At 42.6% G+C, this 18,299-nt stretch overlaps 1 long non-coding RNA gene across 1 annotated transcript in view; it reads left to right on the top strand.

The window, feature by feature from the left end:
* Positions 1 to 2,637: 2,637 nt before the first annotated feature.
* LOC141924748 (uncharacterized) overlaps positions 2,638 to 18,299 on the top strand; it is a 45,758-nt gene continuing 30,096 nt past the window's right edge. Inside the window, exons 1-2 of the long non-coding RNA XR_012623653.1 lie at positions 2,638 to 2,769; positions 11,338 to 11,484. This is a non-coding gene — a long non-coding RNA (uncharacterized LOC141924748). The remainder of the gene's footprint in view (positions 2,770 to 11,337; positions 11,485 to 18,299) is intronic.

The following is an 18,299-nucleotide window of genomic DNA, read 5'->3' as shown; positions in this document are numbered from 1 at the left end:
TTTCTCCATTGCACAGTGCAATTTGGTGAAGAGATTTCAGAGAGAGCTCTAAACTAGTTAGCTGTAAGTACTGTAAGCAATATAGCTGCATTAGCCCAGAGCTCAGCTGGGTAAATTAGCATTGTGCAGCATAGACATATCCTAAATTTCTGGTATGGTTTCCTCAGTGACACTTTTTCAAACCACAGCTTGAAAATAAAATATGATTTTTTTTTTTTCACCCATCCAAAACACTGTACTAGGAAAGCTTGCATACATTTTTCTTTTTTATTATCTCACTATCTCTTCTTTTAAAATAAATTCTAACCTGACTGCCTCATTTTATTTCATTTTATTTTTTTGGTTTTATTGGTGGCATCGTCTCATTCATCTGAGCCTGGAATCCCCTGTAACCAAAGCTGTTTCATCTGGGGCACAGAAGATGCTACCTCTGCATTATAAAAGCTATTGTTTCAGTTCCCTCATGACCTTGTGATGGAAGGCTAGACATGATCAGAAAAGGAACGGAGCTCTAACGTTATGTCCCTACATAAATCTATGTAGTTCTGATCACACCATCTCAAATAGGATGCAGTAGGACTGGAAAATGCTCAGAAAATGGCAAGAAGGATGATAGATGCCATAGCTTTTATAGCATGAGAGTAAGTCACATTTCCAGACTAGGAAAAAAGGTGACTGTGGGGAGACAGTTGAGGGGTGCCATGGAAGTCTGCTGTGAACAGCATGGAGAAAGTGAGCAAGCAACTGCTATGGGCTGCCTCAATGCAAGAATACCTGGTGAAATTCACTGGGCGAGGAACAGGTTTAAAGGTCTTCATGGAAGAACTCTCCTCACAGTGATTTATAAGCGGTGGAACTCATTGCCACAGTGTGTGGGCAAGACCAAATGTTTAAAAGGAGTTAAAATGATGACATGGATGAAGGTAATTACTTTGATGGTAGTTCAGCAATGATTAAGGCATTTAGTACGTGGAAATCAGGAGGTTAAGGATGGGTTATTCTTCTCAAAGGGAGAATAAGATATTATTATTCTTTGTCCTTCTAGGAGCGGTTACTGGCATCACTGGGTAACCCACTTGGTTATTCCAGGTAGTAAGCTGTCTCTACCTGTGACAGCAAAACTACTATTTTACACAGTGTGAGTTCTTAAGCTAAAGCTTTGAAGAGCAAGGGAGAAAGACTAAAACACTACTGGATGAGGTGTATTTGCTCAGTCAGTCTCCCAGAGGAAGAGTAGCATCATAACCGTACCTGTTTGAAAAGACTGTAAGAAAATGAAAACTGCCACGGTGTGTCAGAGATTGATGCCTACCCTGACATACATCTCCTGTATCCCACAATCAGGTGTTTAGGGAATTCCTGAGATTAAAGTTACATCAGGATTGCTCTGCTTAATCAATTACAGTGGCTCTTTTAGACCCCTGTAAATTGGAACTAAGGGCAGGGTAAAAATGTGATACAGCTAAGATCATAAGAACCTATATAAGGCTTCAGTTCTGCAACTGTTTAAACATCCTGTATAAGGTTCTCTTTCAAGCAACTTGTGAAGAAGAAAGTGTTTTTGTAAGGAGAATCTTGGTTCATTAGAGAATGGACTACATTCAATATTTGTTTAAGTCTTAGATAGCTAACTTTTCTTAACAAGTTGTAGTTTTCTATGCCATTTGTTTAAGGACTGTGCAGTGATTTTCTTCTTCCTGGCTCCACCATCCCAAGAATTTGATGAATGAATGGAGTGAAAATCATGGACCATTGGCATTCTTCCATCCTCTGAAATGGTATGAGACAAAATTTTAAGCTTATGATTGATATATGGATTTTGGAGTTGGTTTCATGTTTGGGGGGGTAAATATGAAGGTTCTGGGATCAAATAATTTCCGCCCGTCTGAACTCTCATTCTGGGGCAGAACGATTACCAGAAACTGGACTGCAGGCAGTAAAATACAGGCTTCAACACAGAGTCTAGAGTTGGCTAATAGGGTAGCATGACAGACATAAGAAATCTGATCCCTGATCTTGGTTATGTGCGAGCAGTCAAAAATAGCGTTATTTTTGCTAGAAGAGTTTGTTCTGTCTCTGCCTTTATACCTGGCAGAGAGGCAGTAACTCCGAGGCACAAATCAGGAACTCCCACGCACAGCCCTTGATTGCTTCTTTTTCAACTCACCATGCAATTGCCATATGTGAATCTAGCAAGTGACACTTCCTAATGTAAAGCACTATCGCTTTCCTAAAAGTACAAGCTTAAATAGACTGTATGATTGTGTAAATGAAATCAATACCAAGCCTAGAATGTGAAGAAGGATGGACTGCTAATAGGACAAGTGCTCTCTGCTAATAACAAATAGTAGTTATTGATACTGGTGGTAAAAGGCCAAGAATTTGGATGTCACAGAAACCTGGATTCTTGTGTGCACATGAAATAAAACCTAGTGAATGTAGGGTATATTGAAACTGTACTATGGTGGTCAAGTTGTCCCCATCCTTTTCTGTTTTCATCCTCTGCCTGTTCTGCTACTGAGATAGTCAACATATAGATGAGAGCAGAGCAGCGGGTAATCATATCCGATCCTTCACTTAGCGCATCTTTTCCAGTATTTTAAGACATATCTTTTACAGATTCTGTGAGCATCCCAGCAATATGCATACAACATATAGAGCAGAGAAAGTGAGGCAGCCTGGGATATGTCTGTCTTGGTCTCCTCCGCATTGAAACAACAGCGCTTCTTCAGAAAAGATCCAGAGCCAGCATACACAGGCACTGGAGGGGTGAGTAAGATGGATTTCAGTCTGGATCTCCAAAGCACTGACAGGTGAATTACAAAGGGTAGAATCTTCATTACTGGTGATTTAGGAGGCATAAAGAGACACAACTTGATTTGTGGATCCCAAGTGGAGTTTTCAAGGCTGACAATTAATAATACGAAATCGACTTGTGAACTGAATGAATCTGACACAGGGTCATGGAGAGAAAATTAAATTTGGAAGCACTAGTGCCATTCTTCTAGTTACTTGTGAGAAGAGTGTGGAACTGTGTTTGCAGATACCTTTCCTCTCTCCTTCTGTGCTCTTCTCTTGGCCTCCCACCCCAAAATCCTAGCCTTTCTTTGGGAATTTAAGTCTTTAACTTCTTAATCTTGTAATCTGAAGTAACAAGACTGTTGGGTGACATTTTACAAGATGAAAACCATTGAGTCAGCCTCCCATAACTACACAACTGTTAAAATCCCCATATGACTAATCTCTAATTCCCAGCAGTCTACTGCAAATAAAATCATATATTGAACTGTGTTACTTTAATATCCCAAATAAAGCTCCCACACGACTTCCAGTTCGGCTCGGAGCTTGGTTAGCCTAATACTGTAGTGGTGTTTTTACAGATCGCAGACTGCATTAAATAAAACTCTCCCCATAAACGTTTGTGGGAGATTATATTAAGATAAACAGTCTATGAAATCTTCTTAAAAATGCAGGGTTCTTGGCCTCCTGTGAAATGGTATTTAGGAAGATTAAGCCACAACGGTTCTTCTGAAAGTGTATCTTTACTCCTCCACAACTGAAGGACTATGCTGAAAAAAGATTCCTTTGCCTATGCTGATTTTCAGCCACATCTTTTCAAACTTGCATGCAAAGGGGCCCTTTGAGAAGCAGCTTGCTTGGTTTGCCCTCCAGACACAGGTTCCCAGGCCCAGGATATCTCATTTTCTTTGATTCCTTTCCAACTAGCTGTTCACAGGTGATATTAGGGGATTAGGAGGGACAAACTCTTTCACAGTCCTTTAGCTTTCAAAGTGATGGGATGATTTCTGAGTTGGAGGCAAATGGAAAGATAGCAAAAATCAAACCTGTGCATTGCAAAGACAAGATGGGGCATGGTCCATGTCTATTTTTAATGGTATCCAGCCCAGAGGTGGACAAGAAGCTGCTTCTGGGCTTCCTGGGGATTGCAAATCATTGAAGCGCGGCTCTTCTGTGGAGCACAGGAGCTTTCTTCTGTGTGAGAGAGCAAAGGATGGCTCCTCTGCCTGCTTTTGGAGGGACAGGCAGCACCTCAGCTAAGAGCTGTGGCAGGGCTGGGGTACTCCAAGCTCTCAGATGCAGAGAGGTTTGGGATCCAGGCGCTCAGACGTGGAAGGTGTTTGAGGATGAGGTCCTGGCTGGGGGAGGCAGAGCAAGCAGTAAGAGACCAGTATGTGGTAAATGAAGATTTTTGCTATGTGGCTGGCTTGCTAGATCAGGAAGTCTGACCCTTTTTTTTACCCACCTTTCAAAGAAGGGCAGTGGCATAATGGCAGTATATTCTGGCTCTGTAATATATACTGTATTTTCAAAAATGGCTTTGCTAGCAGATGTGTTTCACTTAAACTGCAGTTTCAACACTTTGTAAAAAAACTCAAGTGTTACCAATTACTGTGCTGAGGAAGCTTCCAGCATGCAGTCAAAGCTGCCCTGGATGATACAAGATTAGGCCTTGCATGTTTCTTTTCACTTGGCAAACATTGCAACTTGGAGGATGACCTGTGCCCCTGTGGATTTTCATAGTATTTTTATTGTGAAACACACAAAAAGCGATCTCGGAAGTGCTGCGTGATGTACAGCCTGTGTGATTGCCGTCAGTGATATGTTCCCAGTACCCGATGTGGGAAAGGGAAATGCAAATGAAACATTTGTCTGCTCGGAAAAGGCTCTGAACTGCTTGAATCAGAGGGACAGGCTGAGGCTGCTTTGCAGATCAGAGCCCTCCTCTACCCATGGAGTGGAGAGCAGAATCTGCCTTTGCACTTCTTGACTGTTGGTACAAATCTGTGGTGCCTGCTCACCAGCTGGTGACATGAGGTGGTGGCTCCTGCCCCTGCCCGGGGGGGAGACCCTGCATAAAATTAATCAATGGCTGCGAACTTGGCACCTTTCAGCAGAGAAGCTAAAAAGGCACCGGCTCTAAGTCTGACTGCCCCCCGCTGCGGTCCCTTTGCATCGGGCTGGCATGGGGGACACACGCAGCACTGCCCACTGTGCCACAGCTGCTCTGAGCTGCAACAATGCACTGCTTCAGGGTTGGCAGGCCAGCAGCTGTCACCGTCCCTGTGTGGTTGCAGACTTTTAAAAGGAGCTACAAAATGTCAGGGATTTTATCCGTGTGACCTGCCCCTGTTGCGCAGACCAGAGTTCATGTACAGCACAGAAATGCAGGTAAGATTATGCAGATAAGCACACAGACACACACGAGAACTTTTGCTGAGTTTAATTATGAGAGGGGATTTATTTTTAGGACATATATTTACTTCTGATGACTGTGCACATGCCTGCACGCAGTAAGCTTTTACCTCCTTCTGACAGAGAAGACCCTCTGATCTATCCAGGGTAGCAGCAGGGTTTTCATTCACTCCTTTACTTGGGGCTGCTATTTTAGTATTTTTGTCTTAGCACCCCACCTGGCTACAGTGTCCAGCTGGAATTGAGTTGTCTCTTGGGAGTTGTCTTGCCACCACTGTTCTGTAGACAAAGAAGGCAGGCAGCAGGACTACAACCTAGTCCCCATTAGATCTGGAGATTAGCACTTCTTCTCTCATCAGATGTCAGAGTCTTAGGAATCATCTTTGCCATGACACCATTCTCCCACAGAACAGATCCCAGCTTAGTGGCAATTGTAGTGAAATGCTGAGAGAATTGAGATGTACCTGCAGAAAGAAAGGAAAAACTTTGAAGGCTGAAGTCACGTAAACATTTTGATTTTAGTTCTCTGTGTCTTTTCAGGTTTTTACTTTGTTTTTGTCACTTGCACATTTTTCTGAGACCATTTATGCTGCCAGGGAAATTCTAACGTGATCTTTTTCTTGGAAGTAAATATAGTCTAGTTTGATCAACACTGGTCAGATGTTTCTAGTTAGAAGGGGAATGGAAAAGGAAAACTCTTTTTTTGTTATATAAAACAAGTTTTGATGTCCCCTACCCTCTGGCTTTTTAGCAGCTTAGAGCAGGAATAAATTATTTGTCATGAATATATTCTTGGAAGAATAGAACCATGAGGTTTCCCAAGATATGAAGTTAGTTTTTATGTGGTAGAGTGTTACTACCTGCGCATCTGGTGCGTTTTGTGGGACATCAAGACTTGGGTCTGTGTGCACATTTCCACTTCCTAGACTCGAAGATGACAACCAAAATTTTGTTCCTCACTTAGAGACTTCTGGCTGTTGCTTCTGATTTCATTGCAATTGAAATTTAGGGACCAAGTGTATTGCTTCTTGACTTCATGCCATAGCTGCAAAAGGTGCAGCTCGTCCCCTGCACCTCTGTGGAGTGCTCATGTGAAGAGTTGCAGTTCCGTTCTTACCTGCTGCTTCCCCTACCCCTGAGGACAGGGATCTCTCACCCAGCTGCTGCCTCTTGTCTCTCCAGAAATCAAGGACTGCCTATGTCTGATCCTGACACTCTGCTTTAGATTGTCTACAAAGCTTGTGAAGTTAACAAATAAACAAAGCTATCAAGCTTCATGTGTTTATTTTGACTATGTAGCATGGACTTCTGGAGCCATGTTATTTCATGTGACTTTTATGTATCTATTTTTAAAAAGTAGGATTCTGAGGTTGGTGGCTATGAAGAAGAGTTTGAGAACCGAAATTCGTCAGCGTCAAAAATCTGAAGATAAATAAATCTCCTCAGAATTCATAATTGTTTAAAAAAATGTTCTATTTCTAAGTCTGATGAGGCACTGAGTCACTAATTTTGAATGCTAATGGCTGACAAGTACTGCTGAGACTGCTGGGTATGCATTCCCAATGAATCAGACATGGCTGAGTTTAATACTGATCAGAAGATATAGAAATGTTAAGGAAAGCACTGCACATTTGGGTTTTATTGTAGGAAACCCCACCATTATGCTATTGAGAAGATTTTCAGCTAGTGAAGTACGTGGGACATTTTGATGGCATCAAGCCAAACATGTAAAATACTGTATGAAAGAGTAGGGTAAAGATAGGTAAAGACTGAGGAGTTGTTAGTCTTGTATCTACGTTTCCTGGGGCAGCCAAATGGTAGGTGGGAGATCCCTTTCATTCTTGCCTGTGACTGTGTCTAGGCTAAGGCGTATGCCTAAACAGCTTATTTTTGAGCATTGTAAGGCGTATGCCTAAACAGCTTATTTTTGAGCATTGCTTTTTAAAATTCTTTTTACAGTTTTCACATGTTTTTACCTGATTCCTTGCAAACACATGGTGTCTCAAAGACATGTAAACTAAAGCACCTTCAACTTTTTCATGGTTTTCATAATTTTTCTTCAAAATAACAATAGAAAATATCACAAGGAAATCCCATCTTGTGAAGTCTTTGCTTCAACCCATTTGCTGTTTCCTGATACGTTTGGTGAGGAACTACTATGAAGCATCCGATCACATCAAAGTGTGTTTTCCAGCAATATTCATGCAAAGGATCCCAAGCAGAGATAAGTGTGCCTGGTTTTCTGTGCTAAGATTAACAGTGTGGAATAGCAGCCGCTCCACAGTAAAAGATTCTTTTGCACTTTTCCCACATTTTCCCACGTCTTTGAAATGTAGAAAGTCATACTTTTGAACATGTTGAGAGCTAACAGACATTGTAACTGAGATGTTTAAGGTAAGTGCTATTAGAAGCAGTAACCTACCTGTATGTGAATGCGGTACTTAGTCTACACAAGTTCCATAAAGTAGTTTATCATAAATTTTAGGGTAAATTTTGTAGCATGGATGTAAAATGAATATATTTTTCATATTGATGGACTTCATACTACCTTTATTCTACTATCTGGACTAAGGTCTCAGCTGAGGGCCTCCAAAATCTTCCAGCATGCTAAGACTAGGTCAAGCACAGGGTAGAGAGATGGAAACCCTGGAGGGAGAACCACTGTGGTAAGTCTGGCAGAATAAAAGCAGAAAAATAGATTTTTTTGGAGATCAGGTGCCCATAAGGAGTGGTGGGCATTACACAGATGTTATCCCCTACCTAGGTTCCCAGGCAGAAGACTAAGCATGCAGTACTTCTTGCAATCAGTTCTGCTCAAGAATGGTCTTGGCAGACATGCCATGTGCACAGCATTGTATTAAAAGTAGGTTTGATTATTTCTCATGGCAATAGTAGAGCAGTAGATGTGGCAGTAGGGAGAGAAACTGTAAAATGAGTGCAAATGGAAGCTCATTTCAGTGGATGTTCCTATAACGCTTCTGCTGCTGGAAGAAAGGTGGCTGAGAGAGAACACAGACGGTGCAGCAGCCTGTCAGCTACCTTTCTTCATTAACTTAGACTGCAATAAACCACAGCTTTTTAAAACAAAGTTCAAGTAGCCAGAGCCTCTCTGTGGAAATTAATTTCCTCTGGAAGCTAGTTTCACGTAACTCATCACCTACTTCACTGAACATTATTCAGCCCTGTCGCTCATGACAGAAGTGCTTGACAGAGCTGCTGGAAACTGGGTCATGTGGTGGATAAAACATAGCCTGCTTTCCCAGGCTGCTTTTAGCGTGGACCTCCTGAGATGACAGTAAATAATAAATACCTGCAGGCCACCATGGGCACTTTGTGTGATTGTGTTGCAGGTCTCATCTTTGGTACATGAGAGGAGGAGATCATGTAATGATATAAACCCATGAAGTATGTATGCAGAGTGATGTTTCTGAGCTGTTACTGTGCTGATTTTTTCCTGAGTAGGGGTTGGTGTATACTGTTGGACCATGAAATTTCTACCCTCACAGGCCTGTTTCCCAGGTTGGGAGTGACTTTTGAGGACTTCATTGGTGTGGTGATAGCAGCTGTTGGTCATTGATGCCTCACCAGTTGCACTGACAAGTGGAGCCCTGTCAGCAGTGCTCTTGGGCAAGCACTCAGCTATGCCTGGTTACAGGGGGAGATGTTTGGCTGAGAGAGCAGTAATTGCTGCCAGAACAGCCATTTTGTGTCTCCCCCATAGGAAAAAGCTGTGGGCTACATGGCAGTTAATGTCTTTAAGAAGTCTTTATTAAAAGTGCAAAGCAGTGCTGTTAACAGGGTTTTTAAAAGTCACGTCCTTTACTTGAAAAGGCACCTGCAAAGAACTAAAAAAAAAAAGGAAATTTATGATCTTTTTTTGTGGTGTATAATGATCTATTTCTTTCTCTTCCCTTTCTCTCTCCCTTTCCCTTTTATTTTTCTGTTCCTCCCTAGAAGGGTTAGGAGTTTTCCCAGTTATTGTTTAACAGCTTGTTATCCATCCTGTAAACGCTGGGTTTCCGTGCTTCCTCTCACTGGAAGAACCAAGGCACTGAATCATTAACAAGGCTATCCTTTGTGCCAAATGTTTGTTTGTGATTAATGTTAAGCAGATAAAAAAAAAAAAAAAAGGATTAAAAAAAGGATTAAAATATCCTCTCTACTGAAATACTCATCCTGCAATTTTCTTCCACAGAAATGGATGTTTTGACACTCTCTATTTACACACATTTTTCTCTCAGAGTGTACTCCAAAGAATTTTTACCCTTCCTTCCTCACCACTCTGCTTGGATGCCTTTGTAGTGACAGGAGACAACATCCGCGTGATCCCAAAAGTGAAGTTGCATGTTATGGCTGAGTCTTACAAACAACTTCCATCTGCTGAGAGGGAGAGATCCTCTTCCTCCTTGTCCTCCCTACCCTTGCTCTTGCTCTCAGCTGTGCAGTCTTGTGCTGACTCAGCAGCTTGTAAAACTTTTTACTGAATCAATTTCACCCCTATCCTGGCAGAAAACTCAATTGCTTTTACTGAGATAATTTGTTGCTGGATTACTGGGTTGTATTAGTTCCCAGAGGCTCCCAGCAAGCACCAGAGCTGGTGGAAGGTAAGCAAGAGAGCAGGTCTAAGAGTGATATAGGGGGTGTACGACTTCTCCCTTTCAACAGTGGCAGAGGAATTTTGGATGGGCTCAAGCTGTCCTGTGCGGCTTCTCCACTGAGACAGAGTTACTCACCACTTGAGCCGTAGTAACTCACCATATGTGAGTTCTCAGCCTGTCTCAGGAATGAAAGGTGGATGTGTTCACATAGAAATCCTGTCCTGAACGTTCAGGTGAGACGAGTGTTCCTGCAGTCTCTCAAGTCATGTTTCAGCAGGATGAGGGCTGCTCTTATAGCAACTGCTCTCTAGTAGCAGTGTACGCCCTTGGTGTGGATGGGAGTATTCCTTCAGAGGATTTCTCAGGGTAGAGATGTGGATTTCATCTTTCCAGAGGTTTTTTGGTAGTGATTGGTCCATGATTATCTTTGAGGTGATGCTAGTCAGAGAAAAAATGAAGAAGAGAGCTGATCACATTGGAAGTGGAAAATTTGATTAGCAAATACAAATTGCAAAGGACTGCAGAGATATGAAAGACAATGCCAGTGGATCAGCTCCTATTAATCTTACCATACTGTCAGCATTTCATCCTCATTGCCTAGCAGTTACATGCGGGTGTCTCCCAGTTCCCTGGCATCCCCAGCAAGGGAGTGGAGATGCCTCCTGGGAAACAACACCCTTGTTAGGCTTCCATCTCGGTTGGTGCTACACAAAAAAAAAAGTAGAAAGGGCTTTAATAGCAAAATAGAGAGCCCCAGCAGTCTGAGCAGCATGAACATTATGTTGGTAGATGGGCACTGTTGCCTTTAATAGGTTATCTTTTTCCATTAGAAGACTGTTTAAATTTTTAAGTGGTGCACAAGCTCGTAAGGGCTTTTACTGTGTGGGTTCTGATTTTCGTGTGGGTTTTGAATGTGTGGGAGAAACTGATGCATTAAGAACTGCTCATGAATCTCCTCTATTTCCAGTCTTCCCCCTGGGGAACTATTGATGGTCATTTCATCTTTCTTATGTGACTTTTAAGATCCTCAAAAAAAAAAAGGGAAATGGTTTTCTGGTTACTTCCCAGTGGGATATCTTACAAAGAAATACCAGGGCTGAAAAAGAAAAGTAGAACATAAATTTCAAACAGCTTAGATTCAACTAAACCCATAGTCAGGATCCTCAAAATTTATTTTTACATAAATTCCAAATACAGTTAAAGCCCTGGAAAAGTAAAGAAAAAAAATAGCATAAATAAATGACAATTTTTCTATCGTGATTTGGGTTAAGAGTGCTTAAGTAGTCGTGCTGATGCACAATATACCCAGCAATATGACTGACTTCCAGATGGGAGGTGGGGAACTGTATTAATGAATTATGGGTCTGATGAAAAGTCATTTTTTTTCCTATCACATAGACTTCAAATCAGTCAGTGTGTCTCACTTGCCCTTTCTTCTAATCAGAATGCTGCATATTCCAAAATCTCTTTTCCCTGGTGTTTTGCAGCTAAAGTAATTTCTAATTTGCTTTAAAACTTGTTATAGGTACGGAGAGAAGCTTAGTCGTATAGAGAAAATGCTCCTCACTTTGAAGATCTCATTTGAAGGGCTGATGGAGAAATGCCCTGAAATTAAAGATATTTCCAGGTTCAGAGAACAAAGGGGGGAAGCACACAGACTCAAGAAAGAAAGGTAAGCAACTTATCTACTGGAGAAATTGCCTTGAAGGTAAGTAAAATTATTTCCCCAGAGATAATTTGGTCTTAGGAGTCAAATTGTCACTAAACAGAAAGCCAAATCGAGAGCAGCAAATTGATTTTACTTCCAGTGTCTTTCCTCCATTTTTTCCCTAATTAAAAAGTGAAGAAGGGTGTGATAAATCCAGCTGGTTTTTTTTTTTTTTTTTTTTTTTCCTCACTGTTGCTGTCCTGAAGAGCCTCTTCACTGTATCCATTTTATTGGGGGCTGGAATCAAAGCCCCTAGGTTAAATTTTCAGAGGTAAGCACCTACATTCAGTTTAATTGGAAAAGCAATGGCTTTACAGATAGTGAACATCTGCATCCTCTGCCTATCATTAGGGAAAGTTGTACGTTCAGCACCTATGAGAAAAGAGTCACATACACAGATGTGAGGTGTAAGAACTCAGGTTTGTGGTTTTGGACTGAGTGATCCAGTCAAACAGATGCAGAAACTCATAATGAGGAAGGGAAATGAAAAGTTACAAAAAAAAAAAAAAAAAAAATTAAGGAGTTAAAGTCTCCCTCTTCTTGACAAAAGTTTGCGTGGGTGTCTTACAATCATCTGTTTCCTCTCCCAATACATGCACGCATAGAGACTACATGTTTTTTCCTGCTTTCTGGTCTTGCGCAACTTTCCTTCGCTGCTCCTGGACACTCAAAGCACTTTGCTCAATACTTCCCTTTTGGCTTCTCATTTTCCCATATCTGACGCTAGCATTTCTCACCAGGTTCCTTCTCTCTGTTCATTTATTAAATGAATACTTTCTCCCCCAACTTAATTTTCTTCTTTTCCTGGACAATGGATGACAGAGTGCACGTGCAAGCAACAGTTGGATGTGTTTTGTTTGGAGACAGGAAAAGCAAGGTGCCAGCCCTAGGGGAGAGCTCAGGGTTTGTGCTGTGTAATTTATGTTTAATGCTGGAGCAGAATCTGTTTTTCGTGTCTGACTCTTCAAAGATGTAACTTCTGTGACATGTTTTGCAGCTCCTCATGTGTATGAGAGAGAAAAGGACACTTTGACTCACTTGAGATCCCTAGAAATGTTAAAAAAAGAGAGGGAATTAAAAAATACAAGAAAATACACTCATGGAACTGCTGAGGTCATGTAACCAAGTGTCTTTTCATGTGTACCCTTTATTTTCCCTTCTATCTCATCAAATTCAAACTAGCTAATCCTATGAAGGATTAAAGCTGTAATGTCTCCGTGCCATGTTTCTGTGTTCTGGGCTTTTCTCATGGGTTAGCATTTAAGTTGTAATGAGCTTCGAGGTTTGGTGGAAGCAGAGGCGGCAACTATTTACGCGTGAAATGGTAGAAGGTGGTGCCTTTTCCTTGGTAAAGGGATTTCATTCTTGCTTTCAGTCACAACAAAATCCCTTCAGTCACTCATATGGCCCCTTAAAGCACCCGGGAAATGGGATGTTTGATTTAGGTTCACTGAGACCTAATTTGCTCCTTGTGGTTGAGGTGGGGGGAGGAGAGCTGATGCTGGAGGAGAGATGGCCTGGACACAGTTCCTGTTCAGGGTGCCAAAACCAATTCTGCTCTGCAGAGGCAAACTATGCACCTCTGCGTGATGGCATGCAGAGCTCAATGGTTATTTCTTTAGGAATGCAGAGGGATGGCACAGCTAGTGCTTGGGCTGGGGCAGCTTGGGGCCTGCTGCTACCCTTGCTGTCAAAAAGGGTGGTGTTTGAGTTCAGTGGCAGCAAGGAACAGCCTGGAGAGAATGAGAAAGTTATACAGAAAATTAGTGGACTATTAGAGATGTAGAGAACATCATGCAGGGACCTGCTCTGGGAGAGAGCAGAAGAAACTCGTCTGATGGAATGAACCAAGAGTGCTGCAAGGCAAAAAGAGAGTAAGAACAGCATTGGGCAGACAGGCGATTGCACCTGTGTTTTCTGGAGATGCAATGCAGTTTGCTGCAGGACTGGTTGGCTTGATTTTATCCAAGCAAGGAAGCTGGTATCTTCTAGGGGTACCAGGGTTGGGAAGCTTCAAGTTGTAGCCTTCCCACAGTAAGCAAGTAAGACATGATAGGCTTCATGGTGTTTGCTTAGGTCTGGCAAAACAAATGTGAAACCTGCATGTGGAAGATATGGGGCTTTTTAACAGCCCTGCTGTACAGTGCATCTGATCTCTGCCCCAGTGGTTACCCAGTTGCTCCTTGGTTCGGCCGTGCTGGGTGCCTGGGTAGCATACATGGAGCAATCCTGATTCCCCAGACTTACACCAGGGTGATGACCAAGGCTGGCTGCCTGCTGCCAAAGCCAGTGCAACTGGCCAGTGGTTTCCCTCTGAGTTGTTTCCAGGCTGTGCTTCTTTTGGCTGGGGTAATTTTCTTCATAGTAGCTAGTATGGGGCTATGCTTTGGATTTGTGCTGGAAACACTGTTGAAGATTCAGGGATGTTTTAGTTATTGCTGAGCAGTGCTTACACAGAGTCAAAGCCTTTTCTGCTTCTCACCCCACCCCACCAGGGAGTAGTCTGGGGGTGCGCAAGAAGCTGGGAGGGGACACAGCTAGGACAGCTGACCCCAGCTGCCCAAAGGGATATTCCATACCATATGGCATCATGCCCAGCATATCAAGCTGGGGAAGAAGGAAGTGGGGGACATTTGGAGTGATGGCATTTGTCTTCCCAGATAACCATTACGCATGATGGAGCCCTGCTTTCCTGGAGATGGCTGAACACCTGCCTGCTGATGGGAAGTGATGAATGAATTGTTTTGCTTTGCTTGTGTGCACGGCTTTTGCTTTACTTATTAAACTGTCATTATCCCAACCCACAAGTTTTCTCACTTTTACCCTTCTGATTCTTTCTCCCATCTCACCAGGGAGGAGTGAGCAAGTGGCTGTGTGGTGCTTAGTTGCTGGCTGGTGTTACACCACAACACAGGCCCATCATGCCAATAGGAGAGGATGTCAGGAAACATATGTGTTTGCGTATTGTCTGTTTATGTCTTTTATAAACACCTTGGGCTCCATCCAAATCACACTGAAGTCAATAGGATTCTTTTGAGTGTGAGGAGTTGGACATGGCCTATTTGTAGCCACATGCTATGAAAAACCAAAGAGCAGAGTGCATCTCCCTTGCACTCTAATACTTATTCCCGTTACAAATTTCATTCAATGTGTCTCTTCTTACAGCCATGACAATTTGGCCCATGGTCCCTGCCTGAAGCCCTTTGCAGTCCAGTATTGACTTAGTAGTTTCCCACTGTGACTAATAGTTCAAAGAAAATACCCTGGGCCTTAATCCGTCCTCTGTCCCACACTCTGTTGTGTTTGCTCTGTGTTGAGATTGTCCTGGGTGTAAATGGTCATGAGGAGTCTGAACAATTCTCCGTAATGAGAGAGATTTGGTTACCTCCTGCTCTGTATGGTTAGATGTTCACACAGGGAGGTCTTGAAATTGAAATCCTGTCATTCTGCAAGTGCATCGCACAGACCCTGGCATCACAGACTCCTTTACGGCTTCAAGTGGGAAGGAGAGTTCATTCCTTCTTTGTGGCCCTTGTAGAAGCAACTTACAAAAAGTGACAGTGAGTTCTAACTGTAATGTACTTACATGTCTGCTGTGGAAAGAACTGGCCCTTGAAAGTAGCTTTTAAAGGTCTAACTCTTTCTGATCTGACCTTCCTAGTTATTTGCAAGCACAGTTTGACATTTGGATAATTAAGCACATAATTTATGGCTGAAAAAGGAGTGCAGTTTTTTTTCCTGGGATCTGACCCAAGATGTGGATAGGTCACACTAATAGGAGTCCTTATATCTCTTTCCTGACTTCAGTAAACTCACCCTGAATAAGGTTATAAAACTTATAGATACAAGTCTTGGCTCTGGGAGATATCTGGTACGGTCAGTCTCTACTGGAGTTGGTACTGTTATAGTTAGCGTGCTTCAGGATAGTCTCAAAGGGATCCCCACTATCCTTTCTTCTATGTGAAGATAATGCTTGTATTAAATATTTATATGGGCGGAAATATTTTCTTTGTGGTTGGCACTGTGGTTATACTATATAGCAAGATAACCCATGCAGTTCCTGTGAAACCACTGGTCTATCTAACTGACACACATCCTCTGGGGTGAGTAATAAGGATGGTCTCAATCCAAAATGGTTTAAGTTTGACAGGCCTTACTTTATCAGTCATGGCATGAGCACACAGCTGGGATGGGGGGATCATTTGAGCATGCAATGGGAGCACAACAGTGCCAGCCAGCAAACAAGAACCTTTCTCGTCATGAGAAGCTGGGTTTCTGGAGAGACCTTTCCACTTGCAGAAAGCCACCTTTTGCTGTATTTCACATCTCCACATTTTCTGTAAGTTCAACAAGTATACACATGCAAAGACAAAATCAGTCCCTGCTGTAGTTTTGTGGGAGCAGAGAAAGCTTTCATGAATGATGAGCTGCCTTGTATGCAACCTACCAACATCAGCTGTGGCTGGGTGCATGCTTACTGTTTTGTGCCAGCATAACAGTCAGTAACTGCAGTGTGGCACTTGGCTGCAGTACGGGCAGGACTTTTGTCTCTGAACACTCTGGGTGGGTGCAAGGGGCTGGCAGCTGTTGTCCTGCTGGAGTTGGATGTAGCATGTCTCAAAAGAAGGTATCTACATTACACTTGTCCAGAAAAAGCTTTCTTGCTTACAGCTTTTTTGTTGAACCCTTTTCATATTAGTTTAGATTACGGTTGTGCTGCTCGTCCGTTGTAAAGGTGGTACATGTCTCGGTTGGTGAAGGAGGGGATGAGTAGTGACTAGAGGCTGGTCCTACACTGGCCCTCTTGGTCCAAACCCCATGAAACTGAAAAAAGTCTGAGTCCCCTATTGAGCTCTAGGGCTCTTGGTCATGGCTGATGGGCAGTTCTAACGCTGGCTACAGGATAGATGCGCAAAAACAGTTGTGCTGTCAAAGTTTGTTTCTAACTGTACAACACTAGTTAATGCCTGACGCAGAGGCCTCTCAGACCGGCTCTGTAACATGCTGCAATCTGCTTATGAAAGGGAACTTAGAACCAGTTCTTGCATTGGATATGCTCTCTAGAGCTTGTAATACCAGAGCCTACGTGGGTATGACCTTGTGCTTTTTAGAGCCACATTTTACAAATGTCACGTCTGTTGCATAAAAGGCATAGATGTACTTGAACATCCAGATAGTTCACTCTGTGTCCACAGCTCAGAAGCACTTTTGTGTCACCATTTTAAATACAGTAGCTGTGTTTTTCCTGATACCTTGTATGTTTCCTGCAAGGACATCTAGGAAGATTTCTTGGTTTACTTTAGATGGTATAAATAGCCCCATAATGCCCAGTGCTCTTGTTTTGCGATACAGCTTTAGGTTGCTGTTATTTCACATGTTTCCAGTGGTGTAACTCGTTCCCCTTTCTGCATATTACAGTGAGGAACTGGTCTTGTAACATTTGCCAACACAGTTTCTGTTTTCTCACTAGGATTGTTTCAAATGAAAGAAAAATGGGCTGGTTTAGGAGGGTGGGGTGTTCTCCGCCACTCGTGTTCTCCGCCACTCTAGAGGTGGGAAGAGTTCCTGCCTTTCACCAGTGATTTTCTTGTAACCAGTTTGAAGTCTCCTCTTCCTTGACCTGTCAGTGCATAAAGGTTAAAAGGAAAAGAAAAAGTGATGAGAACAAATCTTCTTGGTAGTATCCATTAAAGCTACAGCCTGGCCTTCTTGCCATTCCATGCTTTCCTTTATGGGACCTGAGCCTTTACTGACCTATTGAACAAGGATGCTCAGGTCAAATGAAGATCAGGCTATAGCTCTTCAAAGAGCCATTTGTTTTGCAGGGACACTGAATATCTAGGCCTCAGCTGAAGGCTATTTTGAAGCATGCTGGTCTGGACAAAGCACAATAGTTTCTCTCTTTTTCCTTTTTTATATTTTTTTTCACTTCTTGGATTTCTCATCACCCGAAAAACATGCAACCAGCTGAATGGTATTGAATGTTTTTTAGCCTCTAGAACTGAGAACACTCTCTGTAATTGATGGTTTGTTTTAAGACCACAGGAAACTACTTGTCACTATCCATTAATGAGCACTTTGCTAGCTGTTTGGCATCTTAAGAAAAATAGATGATGAAGCAGAAACCCCCACCTTCCACACTGATATTTTATCCCTCCGTCAAACTAATACTGAACTAACTCTCTGCACAGAACACCATTTTCATTATATGCGCTCACTGTTTTTTCCCCAGCTTCATTAAAACATGCCAGGATAAGAAAAAATGAGCTAAATCCACACAGAGCTCATTCTGTCATGGGCACAGAGAGGCTGTTGCTCCTCCTGATGTTGGCCTAGTCAAGGCTGAACCTTGTTCAGTGCAGGAGAGGGAGTAACTGCCCTGGCACATCAGTAGGTGTCTGCGGTGCAGGGTGGGCTATTCTTCCTAGCTCCTATGGGGAAGAAGTGGTGGAGAAGACAGAGGCACCGAGACACTGACCCACGTTCACAGCCCGAGTGCTTAGGCAGAATGGCAGCAAACTCATCCCACCTAGCAGGCACATCTGGCTGCAACAGCAATGTAAATAATTTAACGGTGAAATTTATGGGCTTCTTTCTCACTCTCGTGTCTTAGATTGTATACAGTTACATTCACCAAGATAATTGCCCTGAACTCGTGCTAATGGCATGTTAATGTGTAAGAGTGGAGCTGACATCTTCAGGTCACTGATTAAAGGGGAAAACTTCTCTTCTCCTGAAAAAAAGTGTGAAAGACTATTTTTGCCTCTCTTTTCTGTTTT

Source organism: Strix aluco, chromosome 1 (assembly GCF_031877795.1).
Source record: "Strix aluco isolate bStrAlu1 chromosome 1, bStrAlu1.hap1, whole genome shotgun sequence".
Lineage (NCBI taxonomy): Eukaryota > Metazoa > Chordata > Aves > Strigiformes > Strigidae > Strix > Strix aluco.
Note: the sequence above shows the minus strand (reverse complement) of the source record. Positions and strands in the feature narration are given on the sequence as shown.